Source organism: Tiliqua scincoides, chromosome 1 (genome assembly GCF_035046505.1).
Source record: "Tiliqua scincoides isolate rTilSci1 chromosome 1, rTilSci1.hap2, whole genome shotgun sequence".
Classification (NCBI taxonomy): domain Eukaryota; kingdom Metazoa; phylum Chordata; class Lepidosauria; order Squamata; family Scincidae; genus Tiliqua; species Tiliqua scincoides.
In genome coordinates this window covers 285,043,480-285,055,597 of record NC_089821.1, presented here as the reverse complement: position 1 = coordinate 285,055,597, position 12,118 = coordinate 285,043,480, and positions in this window count along the sequence as shown.

Genomic DNA, 12,118 nt, shown 5'->3' with positions numbered 1-12,118 from the left:
GAAGGCAAAATATAAATTGATTCAATACATAGTTTCCTATGATGCTGTGGGGCATCCTTTTGCACCATGCAGAGATCTCTGTTTCCAAATAGGATCTGTGAAACTTGGGAGTGGTTGATAGCCGGCTGGGTACCTATAGCTCTTAATGAAGCAAATCTTCCTTTCCCCAGTTCGGAGGACAGAAGGAGTCACCATCACAGGCCTTATAATTCTGTTCCTGATTTTTCCTGCTCTCACACAAGCACCTAACTCTTCTATAGCAGTGTGTATATTTGACTGTGACATGGCTGGAATGAGCAGGCATGAATGTGATGCCCAGGTTCAGAGGTAGCATGGGTGCTACCCTTCCAATAAGGGCAGTATAATAATTTCCCTAAACAAAACAGCCCTTTTGTTAACATGGGGAGCAAACAGGAAAATGTTGTTTGCCTACATGTCCTGCTCATTCACTACCCAAGGGCCTCTAATTGACCATAGTGAGGATAAGAACATGCTGGACTAGATGGGTTTTTTGGACTCATCCTGCTGGACTTTTCTTAGATTCTCATGAAGGAAGAGTGTCCTTTTAGTGTTTTTCCCCACATACATACACGTCCTTCCCATCTCTTTAAGGCCTCCTCATCTGTGCCAAATTCCAGCCAGTTGGGCTCCCTGAAGACAGTGTCATTTTGGCTATAAAGATGCTTATTGGAGTTGACAAACAATGATTTATGACAGGGCAACCTGTGTAGAATGCAGCGAAGAATAGCAATACCTCTTCATGGCTCGGAGATCCATTTCAAATCTGCCTCTCTGCTGCTTCTTAGAGAGGATCAGACTTGACAGATGCACACAATTTTTTTGGTCAGAGAGGACAGAAATGAGAGAGAGAAAACAGGAGGGGCCAGCAGGAGGAGGGATAAATGAGGGCCTGAGATGCAAGTTTCTTGGCCCTGTTTCAGATCCACTGTTCCAAGTGGACCTGTTTCAGGGTCTGTGGAACTCCTTGCCACATGACACGGTGATGGCATCTGGCCTAGATGCCTTTGAAAGAGGATTGGACAAATTTCTGGAAGAAAAATCCACTAGGGGTTACAAGCCATGATGTGTATGAGCAACCTCCTGATTTTAGAAATGGGCTATGTCAGATGCAAGGGAGGGCACCAGGATGCAGGTCTCTTGTTATCTGGTGTGCTCCCTGGGGCATTTGGTGGGCCGCTGTGAGATACAGGAAGCTGGACTAGATGGGCCTATGGCCTGATCCAGTGGGGCTGTTCTTATGTTCTTATGAAGACTTGGGTTTCAGTCTAACTCCTTCTCTGCATGCCTGCAAGCTGGATTCTCAGACTCTCTTCTTCGTGTTCAGTCTGGCAAGTTCCAAAAATGTGCTATGAGTTGATATGAGTTGATCTGGATGGAGGATCCATCCCTCTTGCTGTTACCAGCTTCTCAGTCCACAGCTTGTCCAAGCTACAATTACAAGATCAACATTTTCAAAAACAACCAACCCCACAGAGAGATTGTATTGCAATTTTTTCATTCCATGGATCTTTTGGTGCTGGAGGGTTCAGAGATAAAGGATGTTTGCTCCGTTCTGCAAAGTGCTGTTATTTTGAAGCAAGTCACCCTCCATTAAATAATATGACTAGTGAGCCCCCCAGAGAAACAACAGGAATCCCTGGAGGTAGTTCAGGGATCCAAAATGAGACACACACTGTCCTCCATTCTGCCTTTTATGTATAAAAGAGCAGGGAGTACAAGAGGCAAGCTTTGAAAGAGTAGAAATATTATTGGCACATATAACAGAAGGCAAAACACAATCCCAGTCACTGTAAAGAATGGTCTGGTACCTTAATGTAAAATCTTTCTTTTTAATAACGCAGGCCAACACACATTTTGCTTCCTTAAATGTTACACCAATTCCTGGGTAGATTTGGGGTGCTGATTCCAAAAATGGCATTCGTTTTGCCCTATCACGTCTAGTTTTGGAGATATAGTATAGCCTCTTTAGTGAATGGTTCAAGTGGCTTCCTCATGAGGAAGCCGCTTGAACCATTCACTGAAGAGATTTTGCAAACATTCACATACACACGTCAGGCTCCCCCCATCACTGCTATCTCTAGCATCCCCACCCAACTTGTTTTGAAGACATGGTACCAGAGGAAGAGGTAAACAATCTCTTTCATTCTCCTCTTGCTCAGTCTCCAAGGATGGAGCCAAGGTAGGGTATAGCAGAGATAGACTGGCACGACAGATGAACCACGAGATTGTGCATCTTGGCATCCTAGCTCCACAATTTCTACCACACTATGAGCTTGTCTCAGCAGAGATAGATAGGTAACATTGGCCTATGGCAACCCTGACTGCTGGTTCACCCACCCCTCTTTCAGTATTTCATGTGCAGTCAAACCAACAGCACATTTTGTGGCTTCTCTTTTACCTCTGTGTGAGTGATGTGAGGGTGCAGGAGTCACTCAGAGCAGCCACTTCACTCCGCTTCATGGATGGGCTGGCTCTGTCCCTAGGGCTAAGTGAAAAACAAAGATGAGGATAAAAATGTTATGAACAATGAGAATACTGAATGCTATTGTCTCCATTTGGTAAATGGGTGATGGAGAGTGAAGGTAATCAAATGCAGGTGGAAGGCCATCATGTTTCCAAGCCATTTCATGAATGTATGGCTCTGCCAAGACATGAAACCAAGTCTTCTTCTCATTGTCTGGCAGAGTTTCCTGAATCACAGCAAGGATTTTTGTGCAAGTCTTTGATTTTCAAAGGGGAAGGAAGATGGAGACATTCTTAGTGTGGTGGAAGTGGTTCAGAGGATACACATTCTCTGTCCTGACAATAAATGCTGAGGAAAGCATCAGCCATAGATCAAAGCCACATTTATTTTCAGTCTCAGCCTATGAATGAAGGCAGACAGACATTCTCGTTCTCCTAGGCTGAGATTCCCTGATTAGGCTGAGGTCTAGATTTGAGCTTGAAGAGAAATTCCCAAACTCATGTCAGGCTTCTCTTCTCTCGTCAGCGCTCACTTAATTCCAGCCCTAGGCGCCTTACACAACCTTGCCAAAACTGGCAGCACTGTAACTTCTTATCTTTCGGTATCCTTTCCTTAAAATAGCCCTGCTCTGCATTCCCTGGTACAAAAACTTCAGAGGTGCTCCTCAGTCCTGCCCCTTAAAGCAGCCACAGCCTTCTAGTTCCTGTCGCTGTAAATCAGAACCACACCTGGCGTCAGGACAAAATAAAGCCAGCCTGCTGTTTGGTTGGCTTCTGGAAGGCTACAGACTCTCCACATGCACACAAGATGTTTTGTTTACTACAAATATTTGGAGTCTCTCTGGGGAGGGTCAGCATACAGAAGCAAGACCTTGGGGTGGATTCAAAAGGGGTCAGAGCCATCAAACATTTGCTTGGAGGACGATCAGAGGCACATGACTTTTAAGAGGGATCGAAAAGACCTGGAGAGAAGTGCTACTTCATAGGCCAAAATGCCAACCCAAGGGTGGAGTGCATACTTCGCCCAGATGGGGCCCATTAGCCTGGAATGCCTGTGATGTGACTTGGCGCAATTCAAGCAAGATGTCTATTACCCAGAAACTTGTACACAGAACTGGAGAGGATCCTCTCGCCTTTTGATGTTCCGCCACTTCTCTTACTTCCTCCTGTTCTATAATATTTGTTGCTGTTTTACTTGTTTTATTTCTCAGCCACACAAACTTGTCCACTGCACACCAAATTTGTTGTTTAAACCACAATGATTGAAAATGTGTGCAGACGATCACACACACTGCATATGCAATGATATCGCAGCATGAATAGTTGCTTTTCCCAGTGCTCCTTGGAGATTTATGGTTGCTGCCCTTGCAGAGCTGGCTAAAAAAAATAAGTTCTCTATAAAGTATTGGAAATGAGCCTTTCAGGCCTAAAGGGCCCCCTTCAGTTTCACCTTACTAGGAAGTCTGCAGTAGTGGCAATTTAGTAAGGCAGTGGGTGGCCTGGCTGGTGGCAGCCTAGCAGACTTCCCCTCTTTGCTGTTCTTGATGCTCAACTGTCAATCAATACTTAATCAAACTATGTATATTATATTGAACTCCTCAAGAGTAAGAATGGTGTAGTGGTTCAGGACTTGGATGCAGACCTGTAAGACCCAGGTTCAGATTCTTGCTCAGCCATGAAGCTTCCTGAGTGACCTGGGGCCAGTCAGTATCTCTCAGGCTAACATAGCTCACATGGTTGTTCTGAGGACAAAACGGGGGGGACGGGACTATGTACATCACCCTGAGCTCCTTGAAGGAAGGGGAGGACATAAAATGTGAAAAAAAAAATTATTTCCAGGTGAAAATGATTATGATTATTTTAAAGTGGTTCCAAACCAAGCCTAGCAAGTCTCACTGAGCTGCAATTTGGAGCTGGTATCCCGTCTACCCTGAAGATTCAGTGCACATCAGAATATTATGACCACAAACCAGAGATCTTTTTAAAGATATGCCTAAGTCTTGTATGTGTCCATTGGGCCTTGCAAGCTCTTCTTTGAACAGCAGCCTGTGATGTGCTACATCTGAAGCCAGTTTTTGAACTTTCCCCATCTGTGAAAAGTAGCTTGAAAGCAGCTCAGGCAAGCTGCTGTTTCAAAAAAAGAAAAGAAAGAGAAAAGGCCTGCACACCCAAGCACTGGATGCATGGAATTAATTGTTCAGTTCTCTGCATTATGGTCCATATATTCTGGATCCAGGATTTGCATTTTGTCAACATTTGGGAGTGTTTTGGCCAAAGCTGTAGCTCATTGGCATCCTTCAGTCTCGAAAGACTATGGTATCACGCTCTGAAAAGTGGTTCTTTCACAGTGTCTAGTGTGGCTGAAGAGGCCGATTCAGGAGTGACAATCCCTTCCACACCAGGAGCAAGTGCAGTCTGTCCCTGGTCTGTCTCCCTGGCTATGGGCCTTCCTTCTTTGCCTCTTTGCCTCAGACTGTTGGCCAAGTGTCTCTTCAAACTGGGAAAGGCCATGTTGCACAGCCTGCCTCCAAGCAGGCCGCTCAGAGGCCAGGGTTTCCCATCTGTTGAGGTCCATTCCTAAGGCCTTCAGATCCCTCTTGCAGATGTCCTTGTATCGCAGCTGTGGTCTACCTGTAGGGCGCTTTCCTTGCACGAGTTCTCCATAGAGGAGATCCTCTGGGATCCGGCCATCATCCATTCTCACGACATGAGCGAGCCAACGCAGGCGTCTCTGTTTCAGCAGTGCATACATGCTAGGGATTCCAGCTCGTTCCAGGACTGTGTTGTTTGGAACTTTGTCCTGCCAGGTGATGCCGAGGATGCGTCGGAGGCAGCCCATGTGAAAAGCGTTCAGTTTCCTCTCCTGTTGTGAGCGAAGAGTCCATGACTCACTGCAGTACAGAAGTATACTCAGGATGCAAGCTCTGTAGACCTGGATCTTGGTATGTTCCATCAGCTTCTTGTTGGACCAGACTCTCTTTGTGAGTCTGGAAAACGTGGTAGCTGCTTTACTGATAGGGGTTAATTAACTGTGACTCGCTGCCTCTTCCACCATTTGCCTTCCCTGTGGTTTTGGGCTGCTGAGAAATTAGTCTCATGTAGTCAACAATGTAAAGAATGATGATGATGGCATAAGAGGTCGGGGAGCGGGAATGAAAGCAGAGCAGAGAGGCTGCACAGCAGAAGGCCACGGCATCCTTCCAGGTCTGTCTGTCTGATTGTCTGTCTCTCAAGAAATAAGAGCTAAGCGGCCCCTCCGACAGAGAACATCTCTTTCAAGTATTCACACAGACAAGGAGAGTTCCTTTTGGGTTCTGTGCTAAGGCCCTGTACGGTGTTCGGTTTCTCTATGGTAGAGATTGGTGTCCTCTCTACTGGACAGGCCTCAGCGAGATTCCTCCAGTGACATAAACCCCAGGAAGCAGTGCAGTTTGGTGGCAAAATGGCTCTTGATGGAATCTAATATGCATGGCAGTCCCTCAAAAAGCAAATGTCAGGAAGAATAAGCCCTGGCAAGCAGGATCAGTGCCTGTTTTCGACAGCAGCCTAATGTCTCTTCCCAAACACCTCCAGGAGGGTGTCTCTGCTAATAGGGCTTCTTCTTGTCATCAGCCCATTTCAGTTTCCTGAGAAGCAATGAAGCAAAACTGCTTTGGGGATGGAAAACAAAATGAAGGAAGGAATGGGCTGGAGTCTGTGAGGGCCCTATCTAGAATTAATCTATTGCTGTGCAGTTAGAAAGACATTTCAGCTGACTGCAGCAAAGAGAATCTCATTACTTGCAAGAAACATAAAGACCGAGTCTTTTCTTTTCAAGCAATATGCTGACACAAACAGTGGTGCTTCCAGTATAATGTCGTCCATTCCAGTGGTTTCTGTGTTCCTTGATGAATGGGGACCAGGTGAATTTCAGATGAGAAATAAGGCTCTTAACAGCCAATGACAATATTATCTGGGAGCCAGACAGCCAATGACAACCCAGGGCATAGCACAGCAAGGCCACAGACTGCATCAGAGTTGAGCATAAAGCCCTTAACGGTGCCATGAGAGCTGATATAGCATGGTGACCAAGAGTCTCAGCCCTTATAACACTCTCTTACCTTACATGATTGATGTAAGGATTACAACATGAATATAATACATGTGAAGGGCTCTGAACCCCACAAAGCACCAACAAGACAAATGCCACTTATTTTTGATTATGAAAAAAACCTTACCGTACATTTTTCAGCATGTGGATCATTCCAGTATTCTCTGAAGAGGATGGATTGAAATGGATGGATTCTCAAATCTGGCAAATGTAACATTTTGCAGTGGGGCATCCAGATAAACTCTATTTCCAAAGCATCTGATAATCTGAAAGTAATTAAGCCACTTTTTTTTTTTGGCTCAGTTAATTTCCTTCTGGTTCCTGTCCTAGCCTTGGTTGGTGCACCATAATGCTTTACAGCACTAGGTCAGTCGTATTAGTAACTAGTTAAATCTCTGATGGCCCGAAAGAGGGATTAGACAAGTTCATGAGGAGATGTCTACCAATGGCTATTAGCCACGATGGCTCTATGGAGCTGCCACCTTCTGAAGCAGTATTCCAATGAACGCCAGTTGCTGGAGACAGTGGAGTAGCTACAGGGGGCAGTGCAGCAAGTACTGTGGGTGCCAAAACATGCCTTTTAAGCAGCCTGTCCCACCCACTATTGGAGCTATTTCAAGCAGTGACCGCAATATATAGGAGTGCTCTTGTATTCCTGCACCTTGCAGTCGCTGTCCACAATGGCTCTGAAGGTGAGTGGGAGGGGCTAACATAGTGTGCAGTCCTTATCACACAGCCCACCTGTAACTACGCCACTGGCTGGGGAGTAACAGGTAATGGGGCTAGTGCCTTCAAATCCAGCTTGTGGGTTTCCTGGAGGCATATGATTGGCCATTGTTGGAATAAGGTGGACCTAGTTTGATCCAGCAGGTCTCCTCTTATGTTCTTTTATACACAAAGTCCCCTGTGGGAGGGGGGGAAGGGGGTTAGGTTCCAGGGGTCTGCAATTAATTCAAAGCATACTTACGTTAAAACATCTGGTTCTTGTTGACCCAGTATCATCACACCTGTGCCAAAGCACCCTCAACGGACATACAGGTCACCCCCACTCAGAGCTCTCATCTCGAATCTCACCATTATCTAGCCACCTAAGTCCTGCATCTTAATGACTCCCTTAATGGAGCAGAGCAGACTATGCACCTTCTTCACCTCTCGATATTTGACCACAGTACCTAACATAGTCACTAGGCCTCAGCTAGTCTTCTTGACAAAGAAGGTACAGCAGCCTACCACACAGATAAGAACCAGAGATGCTGTTGCCATAACAACACAGGCCTTTTCAGCTTCCTCCCTCCCCCGCCCCCCCACTGACAGGTTGGAAGAAAAGCAATAGCACATCTGGAGTTACAGTAGCTGTAACATACGTAGCATTGCTCTTGCATGCTTTCAATGAAATGGACCACAAAGGAGGAGTACAAACCAACCCACCAAGTGAAGACCATGCAACACAAGCAGGCTTTGAAAGGATGGTTGTAGGACAACCTCACAGCTCACTCTCTGCTTGTGGAAACTGATAGACGCTTGTGTATTCTTCGTATGCCACATTACATGCATTTGTAAGCAAGGTGCGTGCTTTAACCACTAAGCTATGGCCTTTTCCTAGCACAACTGGTTGTTTACGGATGCCTGGAGTCAAAGGTTAGGGCCAGAACCATTAGTCCATTTGAAAATGTTTTTGTAATCACTTGCTTTGCATAGATTGCAGCCACTCATAAATTATGCTTTTTGTGATTAAAGTGTCACGTCCATCTAGTGCAGGAGAAAATATTCCCCCTGCCAGTTGTCGACCCTCAATGCTGGTCCACAGTTCACTTTAACCAGACATGGGTGCAGTGCTATAATACAGGGTGTCATCACTACTTACCCAACTATCCCTCTCCCCTGAGCCATCCTGTATAAGGCCAGTATTTGTCAGTTTCACCTCTGCAGGGCCTGGTGTTTCCTTTCACTTGATAAATAACTAGCACAGATAATCACCCATGACTTTTTAAGCAAACATCCTAACTGCTTGGAGATGTAGATGGACAAGGATGTTGTCTTGTAGATGGAGAAGATGTTGTCTTGTGTGCTCCCTTGTGCATTTGGTGGGCCACTGTGAGATACAGGAAGCTGGACTAGATGGGCCCTTGGCCTGATCCAGTGAGGTGAGGTTGGCAACCTTCAGTCTCGAAAGACTATGGTATAAACCTACAGCACGCGGTATTCCCAGGCAGTCTCCCATCCAAGTACTAACCAGGCCTGATCTGCTTAGCTTCCAAGATCAGACAAGATGGGCATGTACAGGGTAACAGTTGATCCAGCAGCATTCTTCTTATGTTCTTAAGGACACACACAACTAAGGAATAGATTTCCACCAGCTTAATTGCAGGCATGGAAGAAAACAAGGTGCCCATTTGCTTTTATCACACATGCACGCACACAGATTGTTGTAATGAGGAAGCTGTGTTGTGCTGTGTGTGTGTTTAAAATATCCTTGGGAAGGAAATCCTGAAGCCTAATGTAGCTCCCATGCAGCTCTTAGGAGAGGGGGATAAAAGGGGTAATACCCGGACCCAGGGTCAAAAAGGGGGCCCAGGAGCCAAAGGAAGGGGCCCAAAACTTCCTGGGATCTTACATTTTCCTATCTACTCAGACTTGTTGCACACACAGGATGCTGGGGACACTGCCATGAGTGTGCGTACTGCAGCTACTGGCAAGCCATATATGCTGAGCCGAGGAATGCATACATGACACTCCTTAACACAGTGTTAAATCTGGGAGGAAACTGGCCTGCTACAGCAGCTCTTTGACTTGTGGATCTGCTTACCATGAAGGAGTGTATAGGAGCTCAGGGACACAGCTGCAGGACTGTTACCAAAAGGGCTGTTTTGTTTTGGGGAATTATTACACTGCCCTTATTGGAACATTAGGATCCTAGGTTGGTTAACAAGACTGCGTAATGCAGAGAAATTCCCTTTTGCTTAAAGAGGAGACTGAGAGAAAGATAACTTTCAATAAAAGATGATAGTTTTATTACAAAAGGACAAAGATAAAAATAATGCACACGGAGAAATGATATTTCTTGTTCCTAATGCTTGAATCCAATGTACCTAGCTTTCATGGTGGTTGCGTGTGAAGAGTATTTAGTGCATCAGAGGAAATCAGAAAAAGGAAGGGTTGTAGGGAAGGGTTTTAGGGGTCCCTGCTATGCCAATCCCAGCTGCTAACTAAAGATGGGAGAGAAGGGGAGAAAAGGGGGGGAAGAAGGGAAAGAGTTCCAGGCCAAGATAGTTACCTGTCTTGTAGAGCATTTGGGGGGGGGGGAGTCCTGTGGAGAGGACCCTCTGACACAAATGTGTTGGGCCTTGGAGAGAGAGAGAGCATGTGAGAGGAAGCCCTCTCTTATAAGGGGTTGGGAGACAGTGCCTACATGCTGAGCTGGATGGTACCTTGATTGCTAACACAAGGCTGGGTGCTTGGAGTATGTATGCATTTGAATGGGGATCAGTTATCAGCAAAATTCAATCAGGGGTTGATGGCTGGCTTTCTGGAACTTAACAAAGACTGTGGAAAACATAGGTACAATGCAATGAATCAGAAACAGAATTTCAACACCAAAATCATGGAAGGCAGTTCAAGTTTGCATACCGTAATGTAGGAGATGCTTAAACAGTGATTGGATTAAAACACAAGAAGGCAGTTCAAGTTTGCATAAACAGTGATTGGATTAAAACACAAGACTTCCTCGAATAATGTGTGACTATTGGGGGGGGGGAGTTGTGTAACCATGAGCTTGTGGCTTGACCAGAGTCCTGGAAATGTGGCCTGTGTGCTGGGAGAACAGTTTAGCTTGCATGATATTATAGTCCATAATAACAACCAGATATAGAAAATCACAGCTAAAAGGCAAAAGGGGATTTTCACGTAACAGGACTACAGCTGCTGCAAAAGCAAGTTTTGGTACACACAGGACACTTTCCATTCTAGTGTGAGCCTAAACATGCTAATTTTCTGCATGATTTTCTTTATTTAAGAGATTTTGAGAGACTTAGAAGTGTGTTCAGTATTCCATATTACTGTATTTTGCTGCTGATGCCATGTGGGTGGGTAGACCTGGGCTCCAAAGACTTTTCCAGCTATCTCCACCCTCCCCCCACCCTGTTTTGCCCCTCCCTGGCCCCATTCAGCTTGCCCATCATCACCCTCCCCCACTCTGTTTCACCCCTCCCCCTTTGCAAGGGAGCCTAGAAGAAACTTTGTACTCTCTGATAAAATTCCTCTCAGAGGCCCTGCTCCCATGTTCTTTTTCCCTTTGTTGAACTTGTACAGTATCCCCCCCCCCCACACACACACACTTTCAGTCCTCTCTCTTTCAGCCTCAGGGAGAAATGAATCTGGTTCAGAATCAGGGCTTCTTCTTCTTTTTTTTTTTAACATGATGTCTCTTTTTTCCCTTTCTTTTCTCTTTTTTGCTCTAGTTCAGTGAAAGCTCTGGAGTGATGCCATAGGGTCTCTCTTATTTTGTTTGTCCCTACTGTAGCCTGTGTCATGCATGTTTGCTAGATGCAGGATTTTGAGCAATGCAAACCCAGGGATCTGCAATCTCAGAGTTGTTGCAACAGAATCCAATAAATAAATATTTGTTTAGAAAAAGGTTGGCACACTTTTATAATTTTTAAAATATGACTGTTAATAGTGGCTGCAGAGATGTTTCTGTATACAGAGAAGAGCTTACCATGTGGAAACTGCTATTCCCAAAGGTGTACAACTCTCTGGGAAAAATGGAGAAAAAGAATTAACAATGCACAGATAGAACACATCTGTTCTCAAGTTAGGCAATAATAATAGCAAGGTTACATGCAGTTGTCAATCTCACTCCCTGCATGGCCATCAACGAATTTAACAACGCTTTGATTTGGAAGTGAATTTAAATCTGTGTTTCTGTCTTTCAGATCTGCCCATCAACAGCAGAGAAAGGCCCAAAAGCACTTTCAGTGGCATTTGGGAAATTGGTCAAATAGAAGGTTATGTGAGCAGAGGAGAATTCAAGTCAGAAAATGTACCTATTAATATCAAATAATGGTGTGGTTCTGGAGTTGAACTTAAACCTGGAAGAGCCAGGTTCAAATCGATGCTCAGCCATGAAGCTTCCTGGGTGACCGTGGGCTAGTCAGTATCTCTCAGCCTAACCTCCCTCACAGGGTTGTTGTGAAAACAAAAGGAGGGAAGGAACTCTGTACACCACCCTGAGCTCCTTGGAAGAAGGGTTGTATAAAAATGTGAAAAATTAAATAAATAATGATATAGTGAAATTTGTACAGGAGCAGCAAATAAACACATCCTAATTCAACCAATTCCCTTTTCTTAGCTGATCACAGGTGGTTACAGCTATGCAGTCTCCTCTCTTAATGCTTGTCAAAAATGACCCTGGAGCACATAGGGGTGTGTGTGTGTGTGCATGGGTCTTCCACCTTTGGACTTCTGGAAAGAAACTGTGGCTTCCTAGATATTAGAAGACATGTTCATTTACTTGTCACAAGCTTCACAACTGGAAAGCTGAGAAAT